Raw genomic sequence first — 13,750 nt, forward strand, 5'->3', positions numbered from 1 at the left:
TTTTCTCTTTGTCTCTGAGACTCGTAAGTTTTACTATTAGATGTCGGGGTGTTGACCCATTTTTATGGATTTTTGAGAGGGGTTCTCTGTGCTTCCTGGATTTTGATGCCTGTTTCCTTCCCCAAATTAGGGAAGTTCTCTGCTATAATTTGCTCCAATATACCTTCTGCCCCTCTCTCTCTTTCTTCTTCTGGGATCCCAATTATTCTAATGTTGTTTCGTCTTATGGTCACTTATCTCTCGAATTCTGCCCTTGTGATCCAGTAGTTGTTTACTCTCTTTTTCTCAGCTTCTTTATTTTCCATCATTTGGTCTTCTATATCACTGATTCTTTCTTCTGCCTCATTTATCCTAGCAGCTAGCGCCCCCATTTTTTATTGCACCTCATTAATAGCCTTTTTGATTTTGACTTGGTTAGATTTTAGTTCTTTTATTTCTCCAGAAAGGGTTTCTCTAATAACTTCCATGCTTTTTTCAAGCCTAGCTAGTATCTTTAAAGTGATGATTCTGAACTCTAGATCTGACATCATACTAATGTCCGTATTGAGTAGGTCCCTGGCAGTCGGTACTACCTCTTGTTCTTTTTGTTGAGGTGATTTTTTCCGTCTTGTCATTTTGTCCAGAGGAGAATAGATGAATGAGAGAACAAAATGCTAAAAGGGTAACAATGTCCCCAGAATATATACTCTAAACAAATCAGAAAAGACCTGAAGCTGGGGGAAAAGAAAGGGAAAGAAAGAAAAAAGAAAAAGAAAAGAAAAAGAAAAAGATAAAAACAAACAAAAACAGAACAAAACAAAACAAAACAAAACAAAAAAACAGAATATGATCAAATATGATCAGGCTGGTACATAGATGAGTGCCACACACTAGATTTGGGGTGTATTTTGGTCTGTTAGAAGAAAGTGCCTCCCAAAATTTTAAAGAAAGAAAAACTTATATATGTACAAAAATAAGGGTTGATATGATGAAGGGATGGAATATGAATGTAAAGATGAAAATTATAAAAAATTTTATAAAAGGAATTGATAAGAAGTTGTTTGAAAAAAGAAAGAAGAGGAGTTAAAAAAGGAAAAAAAGGGAGAGAATGTGATCAGTCAGGAGAGTAGAAAAAACCATACACTAGAGATTTAGACTATATTTTGATCTGTTAGAAGAAACTATCTCAAAATTTTAAAGAGAGAACAACTTATATATATATGCCAAAAATAAGGGTAACTACTATGAAGGGATAAAATATGACTCTAAAAATGAAAAATAAAAATGTTTTCTAAAAAAGGTATTGATAAGACGTTGGTTAAAAGAGGGAAAAAGAAAAATTAAAAAAAAAAAGTCAGTTAAAAAAAATTAACTTTGAAAGACTAAAGAATCATGGTAAAAAAGCCATGGATTCTATGTGCAGTATTCCCCTAGTGCTGGAGTTCTGCTGTTCTCATTGATTGGTAAACTTGGTCTTGGCTGGCTGTTCTCGCTGATGTTCTGGGGGAGGGGCCTGTTGCTGTGGTTCCCAAATGTCTTTGCCGGAGGCAGGATTGCCCCACCCTTGCCCGGGTCCGGGCTGAGTAATCTGCTCTGGTTTGCTCTTGGGAGCTTTTGTTCCCTGCAAGCTTTCCGTACAGCTTTGGAGGCCGAAAATGAAAATGGCGGCCTCCCAATCTCTGCCTGGAGGAGCCGAGAACTCGGGGCCCTGCTCCTTAGTGAGCCCCCAGAGAAAAGTGGTCAGTCACTCCCGTCTCCCCGGTCTCCGCCGCACTCCGTGCTCACCCGGCCTGTGACCGCGCATTTCTATCTCCGGCACCCGACCCCGGGTGGGGTCTCCAAACCCAGCAGATCCCTGCAGTGCACTCCCACGCGGCTCCTCCCGGGGAAGGAAGGTGAGTCTCCCCGGAGAAGCCGCTTGTTGGGTCCCTGCTGAGGGAGCAGTGGCCCGACTGTGCCTTGGATCACGGTTTATGGCCACCCCGAGCTGAGAGCCCGCGCCTCGGCTCTGTCTCTGCAGCCGGCTTCCCCGCTCCGATCCCTGGGAGCTCTGCCGCATTCAGGCACCACCGGTCTTTCTGTGACCCCGAGGGTCCTGAGACCACACTGTCCCATGAGGGTCCACCCCCCGCTTAGCCACCGAGTGATGTCCCTCAGCGGAGCCGACTTCTAAAAGTTCCAATTTTCTGCTCCGCGGCTCTATCACTTGCCAGTAGCGGCTGATGGAGGCCCCCTCCCCCGCCGTCTATCCTCCCGAATATCGCCTCGGATTCACTTCTCCGCATGTCCGCTTTTCTGTTCAGTGAGTTGTTGCTATTCTTTTCTTCGATTTCCTGTTGAGTTTGTAGGTGTTCAGAATGGTTTGATCCCTATCCAGTTGAATTCCTGGGACCAGATGAAATCCAGGTCTCCTACTCCTCTGCCATCTTGCTCTGCCCCTGAGTTACTATTTATAATGACAGACATTTTGAACTAAACTGAGTTTTCCATTGCTAAACTTTTCTCAACCCTTAGATAAGTCTGGAGGTTACATTTATTTCTTCAGGTTATGCAAGTGCTGGTCATTAAATTAAGGCTGCAATGTTGTATTCAAACACCGGGGATCCAAAGTTGTTAATTCTGCTTCCGAAGGTGCCTCTTATATTCAGGGAGTAACTCAGAATATCTAGTTCATATTTATGCATGTGATTTGGAACTTTCTTTGACAGGTTAGAATATATCTTCAAACTCTATTGTCATGAACACAAGTGACTATTAGAATGGAATTTACAGGGCAAGGATTATTGTATGTCCAGCTTTTGGATTATTTTTATCTTAGAAACTAGCACAGCTTTTCCTCCCACAATTAGCAATGAACATAAAGCAATAGGGTTCTGGAGAGGAATTAGCATATCTCTTGGTAACATCTTGTAATGGTAACTGGCATTCAGGGCAATTGATTCATCAATAAGCAATTTGTGGGAATTTTACCCTGGAGAAGTAGTTAGAGCTGTCACTCGCAAGTTACAATACCAAGCCTTTTTATTTTGATGATCCTATGCTGCTATAGAACTTTCAATCTTAGCCCCAGATTTTTCTATTGAAAATGAAGATTCACAAAAGGAATATAGAATTAAAGCTCAGGATAGCCCAAGAATGTTTCCATGGAGTGCCAAATTTGCCTTCTTTGTGGCTAAGCTCACAGGCTTGTGTCATTCCCCACTTCCATGAAATTAGGTACAAGAGGAGAGGAGTCTCTAGTTTGGGAGTTTAATGCCCCTATCTGCTTCCATATTTTCCACTCTCTTTTACTGATTTGATTTTTCAAATGTTTCATTTCTGGGCATATCCAGAGCCAACTCTAATCACAAAATCACACAAGAGATCTATTAAATACAAGCTCTTTCCCACCTAAGATGATTTGATACAGAGCTGTCTTCTTGTAGTAAGTCTCAAGAGGTCATTAATGAAGGTGGTCTCCTGTCTAGGCTCCACATGGAACACATTTATCTGACTTTCAAACCATGTGTTCCCCAATTCCTAGCCCTAGCCCAAAAACTCTTAAGAGGTACATTACACTGAGACAATTTATTTTCCCTTTAACATCTCACCTCAGGCTGTCTCTGGGGATCTCTGTGTTCTGCTGAGGAATGACCCCCTTTGACTACTTATGGCCACAGGTAACCTAATCTTACTAACAGATGCCCTCTCCCCCATTCCTCATAAGCCTTTTGATATATAGACCAAAGAAAACATGGAGTTTGTTTGAAAGACTATAGAATATAAACAACAGAGCCTTTCCATCCCTATAGCTAGACTGAGCCTGTGTGCAGAAAGACAACCAGTTCTGTTTTACATGGAAAGCATTATAGGTCTGACTTTTAGTTTGGGCAAAGGCTCAAGAATAGTAAAGGAATTCTCTATTTAGCTAGGAGAGCCCCAAATACCCCTGATTCATGGTTCATGCAAACTTGTAGAATATCCACCAAAGGCAAGGGGCCCAAGATGTGCATCTTGGTCCTATACTGCCTATCTTCTTATGTCCCTTATGTCTTGACCCAACATGATTGGGCTTTTGATGCTTCACTGAACATGCAAATAACTTTTAGAACTTTATGAACTCTATGTCTCTGCTTCTAGAAAATCCCTGTTCTCTTGTTTCTATCTGCTAAAATTACACTCAGCACTAACATTTCATTTTCCTTGGTGAAGGCTCCTCTGCTCCACCCCCCTGGCAAACTCAAATGCCCTTTCCCTTGTGTCCCCTGTAGTACTTCTGCCAAAGGTTACTACAGGGATGTTTGTATGAAAACTCCTTCTTTATTATCTTTATTGGCTGAGAACATTATCCATTGAACCACTCCCTGCTTCTCAGACAATCTTGTGCAAACAATTTCTCTGACTTAGAAAAGATGATAAGTTTTATCTCTTATAAAAAATTGGTATGCTTTCTCCTTCCAAGTATTGTATTTTCCCTTTTGCCCTTACTGCCAGGAAGCTTAAAACTAGCTTTTCTAAAACAGAGAGAGAGAAGCCAAGGAACAGACTCTTAACTGTAGAGAACAAATTGATGGTTACCAGAGGTGGGAGGAATGGGTAAAATAGGTGATGGAGATTAGGAGTACAGTTATCATGATGAACACTGAGTAATGTATAGAATTGTTGAATCACTGTATTTTACACCTTAAACTAATACAACACTGTATGTTAACTATACTGGAACTAACATAAAACAACTTTAAAAAAAAGTTTTCTAATCCTTCTCAGTAATGGTAGAGCTTTAATATCTGCTTTATTATTCATCCTCTATTTTTATTTCTATTTGGTTAATTTTTTGTATTTATCATCTTTGTGAACAAACTCAAGTAATTTTTATAAGTAGATAGGGCATAAAAAAAGACAAGACTAAAGTGTTACATTACAGTGATCCTTGGAGAAGGTATTTATGTGAATGGGTACAGGTATTAGGTGCAAGCGGACAGCCTCCTTAGAACTGAACTTAGCCCATGGGAAGAGCTTTGAGTGCCTAGGGAAGGAGATACTCTCTCTCAAATTATTTCCCTTACAAAGTTAATCTCTTAATCAGTTTTTAAATAAAAGCAAAGTATTAGATGATTACTAAGGTATTGGGGTGCAAGTGGCCCTTCTTTTCACTACATCTGTATCTTTTCGGTAAATGCCCGGTAGTGCAATTGCTGGGTCCTACAGTAGCTCTATTTTTAACTTTTTGAGGAACCTCTACACTGTTTTCCAAAGTGGCTATATCAACTTGCATTCCCACCAACAGTTAAGAGGGTTCCCCTTTTTCCACAACCTCTCCAACATTTGTTATTTCTTGCCTTATCAATTTTTGCCATTCTAACTGGTGTAAAGTGATATCTCAATGTGGTTTTGATTTGAATTGCCCTGATGGCTAATGGTGATGAACATTTTTTCATGTGCCTGTTAGCCATTGGCATGTCTTCTTTGGAGAAGTGTCTATTCATGTCTTCTGCCCATTTCTTGACTAGATTATTTGTTTTTTGGGTGTTGAGTTTGAGAAGTTCTTTATAGATCTTGGATATGTCATTTGCGAATAATCTTCTCCCATTCCGTGGGTTGCCTCTTTGTTTTGTTGACTGTTTCCTTTGCTGTGCAGAAGCTTTTTATCTTGATCAAGTCCCAAAAGTTCATTTTTGCTTTTGTTTCACTTGCCTTTGGGGACGAGTCTTGAAAGAAGTCACTGTGGCCAATGTCGAAGAGGTTACTGCCTATGCACTCCTCTAGGACTTTGATGGATTCCTGTCTCACATCGAGGTCTTTCATCCATTTAGAGTTTCTCTTTGTGTATGGTGTAAGAGAATGGTCAAGTTTCATTCTTCTGTATATAGCTGTCCAGTTTTCCCAACACCATTTATTGAAGAGACTTTTTCCATTGAATATTTTTCCCTGCCTTAATAAACTAAGGTATTGGGACCTTAAACAAGTTGAGTGGAAGAGAATGTGGATCTGTGACTTTGGGCCAAAGATGGGAGAAGAGACCTAATTTGGGTAACTATCCCTGAGCCAAGTGATTTGATAGAGTGCTTCCACACTAAAGAATCCCTGGATGAACATTGATTCACTGGGAGAGAGGCTTATGCTGAAAAATCTTTCTTCCTTTAAATTCAGTGGTAGGTGCACACTCAAGGGGGAGTTGCAGAGGTAGAAGGGAGAGGAAGAACTCAGTGGATTCCACTCTGGAGAGTGGAGATGAATAAAGGCAAGAGAAGCAAGACTGGAGTTGGACATGTAGACTCCATGCTGGCATTTTTCTTGCCAAATTTCCTAATGACTGATACCTACTTATTGTCCAGTCTAGTCACACTCAGTGTGTTCCTGCATCACCATGTTTTAGCAGGAGCTACCTTTAATTCCAAAGGAAACTAAAAGCAAGTGGACACCAGTGACAAAGTATTTCCCACTGTCTTCATAAAGCTCCAGGTGAATTGACCAGAGCCCTCACACCACCTCATTCTGGCCACTACACCTCATCCCTACCAGCCACTTCCAAATCCCCTTTCAAGAGAACCTGGAAAGGGGAGAATAGAGATGTAGCAGACTTTTCTCTCTCAGGATTACATCATCAAAGGTAGATGGGAAAATAGGAAGCAAGGAAAGGAGACACAAGTCTCATTCCTAGTGCTGCTTTAAGATTAACCATGAACTCTTCAAATGACAATAATCTTCTAAGGATACCAAATGTTTCTTAGAAAAAGTAGGCAAAACTAATTTGCTTTTCTCAATAACTTTTCTGACCAAGACAATGTCAAAAGAAGCAGCCTTAAGAAAAAGAAGAAAAAGAAGGAGGAGGAGGAGAAGGAGAAGGAGAAGGAGAAGGAGAGGAGAGGAGAAGGAGAAGGAGAAGAAGAAGCCTTAAAGCAGGGGACTCCCCAGTCAGGAACGTCACTTTATCTATGTGGAACTTCCATTCCCCTGCTCCCACCAACACCACCAATGACAGGAGCTGCCAGCTTCCTCACCCCTCAATTTCTCTTTCAACTTCTTATCTCCAGAGGTGACTCTAACACTCACCATTTCTGCCCATTTCTAATTCTAGGGGGGAGCTCCCACTAGAGATCCTGACAGAGAAGGTGATTGTTTCAACCCCAGCTTCTGATGGAGTTGGTGATGATGGTTCCCTGAAATATTCCATTTTTGACTTGTCCACCTTTCCTCTGCCTGTGTGCCAGTCTATCTCTCACCAGCTGTATCTTCGTGTCTCTAGAAGCAATCCTTTCCCTGACAGCTGCTGGGTTTCTCATCAAAGGACAAACAAGCCCTCTTCATCTGCCACAGAGGGCACCTGGAAATCTCATCTGTTCTTTCCCCACCCTTTCCTCTCCCTGATAACTGTTAATATTTAAGTGAATTATTTCCAAAATCAGCCCATGTATGAAAACCCTATAAAACATTTGTTATGCCAACAGTGATGAATAGTTCAGGGTTCAACTTTTATCATTAACCTCAGCATGGCTTGTTTTTTTAGAAAAAGTTTCTGTGACATATAAAATTAGAAACGTTTCTGAATTAACAATTTACATATTTATTTCCTTAAATTAGCTTTCATGTTTACTTTGGATAAAAAAAAAAAAGCAGTAGTATCTTGAAAATGTAACATCTACTTATTTAGATACCCAGAAGACAGTCCTCTTCCCTGTTAAAGTCAACCAAAGCAAGGAACTTAAGGTGAGAGGCTTGATAAGAGAAGTAACAAGTCCTAATTATAGAAGAGACAGATTGGAGGTCAACTTCAAATTGGATATTTATTGCCAACTCTTTGTTCTCTCCTCTGGTATTTTTTTCTGGACTGCATCTTGACATTTTTGCCCAATATGAATGCAAATACTAGCAATGAGGCATCCACACATGTCCACACATCCAAAAATGTCACTGTGGTCAGGTCTGAGAAGCAAAATACAGATACTGCAGGGGGAAAAAACCAAAATGTATATTTATTCTTTGAACCATGGTGCATTTCAGTGGAGGCTTTAGGATGAGTCTCTGGGTCTTCTTCCATTAATCTATTTGTTTTTCCCTGAGAATATCTAAGAAGTATTATAATGGATTTCAGTGATGAAAAGCTACTCTGGTTTAACATATCAACATCAATGGAGTTCACTAGAGATATTAAATAAAACTGAAGTGTAGAAAGATCTCAGAAGAAGGAAAGAAAGAAACATCTAATTCTTAAGTATATATTTGCAGTGTGTCTCTAACAGTGTGATGGATGATTAGATAAAATCTATTTCTTTTCTGATATTGAAAAACATTTTCCCCCAACCACTAGTATACTTTTTTTTTTATTCTTATATAAAGTTTTCCACAGCTACAGCATATAAAACTATAATTAAATACACAGAACATTTGGGTGGGCTCAAAATCTGCTGTCCTCAAGTTGTTGCACTGAGCATGACAAGTCAGTTTTGCAAACACTCTGGTTTCAGAAACATGAGAGTCATTTACTGCATATTCAGTTTTTATTAAGATCCTTCTAGTTCTAAAGCAATAGTTAAACTTGTGTCATTGGCAGGATGCATTCATGCCATACTGTGGCAGATAGAATGAATATCAAGAATTTGGGAAATATGGATTGTAGATCTGTTTTCACTTATTATTTAAGGTAGGTTTGAAATACTTTAATTTGTTAAAGAAATAACTTCTTATTGTTTTCTTTTTTATAATCATTTGGGGTTGGTAATCAGACTGGCAATCATCTGGGGTTCTTCAATTCCATGGAAAAATCAGGGATTGTCTGGTCATTTACATATTTGACATTGGGTATGGAAGGAGAACAGAGAATTAAATGGGTAGGAAGGGGAAAGAAAACTTGCTTACTATAGTGGAGATGTCCATGTTCACTATTACTAGTTCTATGCATCACTCCTACTAATGTCTTGTTAGTGAAGAACATGCAGAACATATAAAGGCATTGACTTGATAAAAGGATGGGATCTATGTATTCTGCAGAGAATACAAATCACCAGTAAAAAAAAAAAAAACAAAAAAAAACCCAAAAACCAATCTTTCTTCAATTCTAAGATGTTTGTCAATTAGTTTTCTTAGAAAATGTTAAGAATATTACATTAAATGAATACATGGATTATAAGATAAATATTTCAGGAATGTTAAGATGTGAAAAAATGGTATTTTAGAATCCAAAAATTATATTATCAGTTCAATGTCTGGCATTGTGCTAAATAATGTGGGGATATAAGAAATATTAAATCTATGTGAACAGATCTGACATAAATAATAAATCAATTTGGAAAACAAAGCCTCATCTGGCTATTATGCCAAAAAATTGGTTACATAAATTATATCATCAAAATTCTGTGATTAATGAAGAAAATGAAAAGAATTTGGGACTGACTGGAGAAACAAGAGGTAAGAGAAGATATTTACATTTAAAAGGTAAATTGAGAAAAACCAACCCAGTGAAGTATCTTTAATTTATCTGTTTACATATTCCTTGACTTTGAAATTTAGAGCCTTTTTGACATAACTTCAGAGAAAAAAATTCCCCTTAATCTCCTATTTATATCAGGAGAAAGACTTAGTTTCTCAAAGTCACATGGTTGAGTCTAAGATAGCCTATAAAATAATTTTGTCTCCAGACAATCATTAAGGCATAGAAAATAAGATTGAAAGAGAATACATTGAATAATAAAAACTCATTATTCTCTCTTCTTTTCTCTCTCTCTCTTTGTAAAAACTGATTTTCCGGGCTTTCTGATGGTTCATAATAAGTATATGTCTACATATCTACATATGTTCCCTTGGGATTAGGCCATCTGGGAAACTCGCATATGTTCTTGGGATACTGTATCTCAGCTGTAGTCTAAAGTATTTCTGTTTCTCTATAACCTACATTTTAAAGTTATAATTGCTAAAGTATTCAGCATATTGCCTAATGGTTTTGAAAATACACTTGGCAAGGCAACCAGGTGGCTGCGTGAGGTTGGGAACAATAATGTTGCCAAATTAACTTCATTTAAACTTAAAAAAAAAAATAACCAAAGGCAGTGAAATTTCAGTGTTTAGTATTAGAAGAACTTTTGAATTCTAGTTTAGTCCAGTAGCATCAGATGAACTGTTAGAACCTCTGGAGGTAGGGTCTGCCCTTAGGTATTAGTAAAGAGCTGCCTAGATGGCCCTAAAGTACAGCAGAGATGGAGAATACCTGGTCTAGCTCAATAACCTTCCCTGTGCATGAATTCCTTCTATAGTATACATGAAAAATGAGCTTTCATCCTTCTGTTGTTGGTGTAGTATTGGGTTTTGTTGTTGTTGTTAGCTTTATTGATGTGTAGTTTACATATAATAAAAGTTATTGATTTTAAGCATACTATATGATGAGTTTTGACAAATGAATGCAGTTATGTACCCATTGCTGAAATCAAGATACAGGAGAATTTTTTATTTTTTATTTTTATTTTTATTTTTATTATTTTTTTAAAGATTTTATTTATTTATTTGACAGAGAGAGACACAGTGAGAGAGGGAACACAAGCAGGGGGAGTGGGAGAGGGAGAAGCAGGCTCCTCACGGAGCAGGGAGCCCAATGTGGGGCTCAATCCCAGGACCCTGGGATCATGACCTGAGCCGAAGGCAGGTGCTTAACGACTGAGCCACCCAGGCGAACCACAGGAGAATTTTTCAATTCCCAAAAGTTTGTGTTCCTTTGCAGTCAGTTCCCTACAGTCTCCCCTGGCTCCTAGACCACAGGTCTACTTCCACAGAATTGACCAGTGAAATCACCTGAGCCAGACATTTTATTGTAGAAAGGTTTTTGACTATGAATTCAAGTGACTGAATAGATACAGAGCTATTCAAGTTCTATATTTTTCCTTAAATGACCTTTGGTAGTTTGTGTTGTTCAACGAACTTGTGCATTTCATCTAAGATTTGGAATTTATGAACATAAGATTTTTTTATAACATTTCCTTATTATTCTTTTAATGTCTATAATTTTTCATGATGATCCCTTTTTATTCCTGAAATAGGCAATTCATCTCTCTCTCTCTCTCTCTCACTCCACTCTAATACTAATAATAATACTAAAATGTTATTGGTTTGCAATTCTTTCAGGAGCTTCCCAGGTGAAAACTGAAATCAGCCCCTGTACTCAGAGGGTAGGCAGAGACCAAAAGAAGAGAGAGGCAGGTCACTCTAGGTTGGTATGTGGCAGTTTTAATAAGCAAAGGGAACTTACACACAAGGCTTGTTTTGGGTGGCAGCAAGACCAGTGGATCCCCACACCTGCCCACCAAATCTTAAAGGTTTATAAAGAGGCCTTAACTGGATTCAGTCATGTATACCATGCAGGTGCTCTCAACACCACATCACTAGCTCAAGGTGCAGCCTCTGGGAGCAGGAAAAGCCAGCAGAACCCATACTCCAAGGACAGGGGAGAGCGTGAGGAGCCTCTGATCCCCCAGGTCCAGCTCACTGGTCAATAGGCAGTCATGTCTTTCCAGTGACCATCCTCTGGAGAGGTCAACAATCTTATTTATCTCTTCAAAGATCCATCTTTTGGTTTTATTGATTTTCTATAGTACTTTTCTGTTTTTTATTTCATTGATATTTTTTTCTCTTTATTATTTCCTTTCTTCTGTTTACTTTGGGTTTAATTTTTTCTTTTTATTCTAGTTTAGGTGGAAATTCATTTCATTCATTTTGATCTTTCTTCTTTTCTAATATAATCATTTAAAGCCATAAATTTCTTTCTAAGCACTGAAGCTACATCTCACATTTTGATGTTGTGTTTTAATTTTCATTTAACTAAAAAGTATTTCTTAATTTCCCTTGTGATTTCTTCATTAACCTAAGGGTTATTTAGAAATGTGTTGTTTAACTTCCAAATATTTAGGGTGTTTTAAAGATGTTTTCTGTTACTGATTTCTAGTTTAATTCCATTATGGTCAGAAAACATACCTGCTGCTCTACTATGATTTCAATACTTTTATATTTATTGAGACTTGTTTCATCCCTCAGAATATGTTCCTTATTTTGGTGACTGTTCAATATACATTTGAAAAGAATGTACAGTTAACCCTTGAAAAATACCCTGATGACTAGACAGTCAAAAATCCACATATAACTTTTGACTCCCCCAAAACCTAACTAGTACGATCTTACTATTGGCCAGAAGCTAGACTAATAACACATCAACAGCTGATTAACACATATTTTGTATGTTCTGTGTAGTATATATTATATTCTTACAGTAAAGTAAGATAGAAAAAAGTGTTATGAAGAAAATTATGAGAAAATACATTTACAGTACTGTATTTACTGGAAAGAAAAATCCATGTATAAGTGGGCTCACACAGTTCAAACCCATGTTGTTCAAGGATCACCTAATTATTCTTCGTTTTCAGGTAGAATAGAAATCCTTAAGAAAATATTCACAAGTCAATATACATGATTATATAACACACAATGATATAAAAAGGATAATATATCAAAATAAAGTGGGATTGATCCAAGGAACACAAAGTTGGTTTAACATTCAAAAATCAATTGATAGGTCACTTTGGTTGATAGTGGTTGGTAAAGTCTTCTATATTTTTAGTGATTTTCTACACTTCTGTCCTATCAGTTACTGAAAGGAGTGTTGAAATGTCCAGTCTTACTTGTGGATTTTTCTACTTTTTCTTTGTGTTCTGTAAGTTTTTGACTCGTGTATATTAAAACCCTGTTATTAGCTGCATACATAATTAGGATCATGTTCTAATGAAGTGACACCCTTATCATTATGAAATGTCTTTATCTCTGTTATATTCCTTTTTTTGAAATCTAATTTGTGTGATATCAATATAGCCACTCCTACTTTCCTTTGATTAGTGTTTACATGGTATGTCTTTTTCTATCTTTTCACATTGATTCAATCTATGTCTTTATAGTTAAAGCTGATTTTTTTGTAGACAGTTTATAGCTGGGTCTTACTTTCTAACATTACCTCTGCTTTTTAAATTGGAATATTTAAACTATTAACATTTAGTGTAATTCTTTTATGGTTGAAATTAAATTTACTGTCTTGCTATTTTTAAAAAATTGTTTCATTGTAGTAAAAAAAACCCCACATAACATTACATTTACCATCTTAACCATTGCAGGTGTATAATTTAGTGTATTTAGTATATTCTCATTGTCATGCAACAGATCTCTGGAACTTTTTTATCTTACAACCCTGAAGCTGTACCCACTAAACCCTAATTTTCTCTCCCTCAGGCCTTGACAACCTTTCTACTCTCTGTTTCAGTGCTTTTGACTACTTTAGATATTTATATCAGAGGAATCATATAGTATTTGTTCTTAGTTATTTACTTTTTATTTGCCCCATAAGGTTTTAATTTCCTGTCTTTTGGGGGATTAAGTGAACATTTTTTAATTACTTCATTTTATCTCCTTTATTCCCTATTATCCATACCTTTGTGTTGTATTTAGTTTTTTAGTTGTTGTTTTAAGGTTTACAATGTACATGTTTAACTTATAATCTATATTCAAATAATGTCATGTCATTTTGTAAAAACCTTACAACAATACACTTTCACTTCTCTCTCCCATCCTTTATGCTTTTGTTGTCATATATTTTACTTCTATATATGTTACAAACTCTATAAAACAATATTTATTTTTTCTTTAAACTATCAATTATCTATTAAAGAGATACATTCATGAAAAAAGTCTCTTATTTATCCATATGTTTATCAGTCCTTTATGTATCCATCTTGTATCATTTTCCTTCTGTCCAAAGAACTTCCTTTAT

This window comes from Mirounga angustirostris, unplaced genomic scaffold (assembly GCF_029215605.1).
Source record: "Mirounga angustirostris isolate CCGP_5_RB_7025 unplaced genomic scaffold, mMirAng1.0.hap1 SCAF_8, whole genome shotgun sequence".
NCBI lineage: Eukaryota > Metazoa > Chordata > Mammalia > Carnivora > Phocidae > Mirounga > Mirounga angustirostris.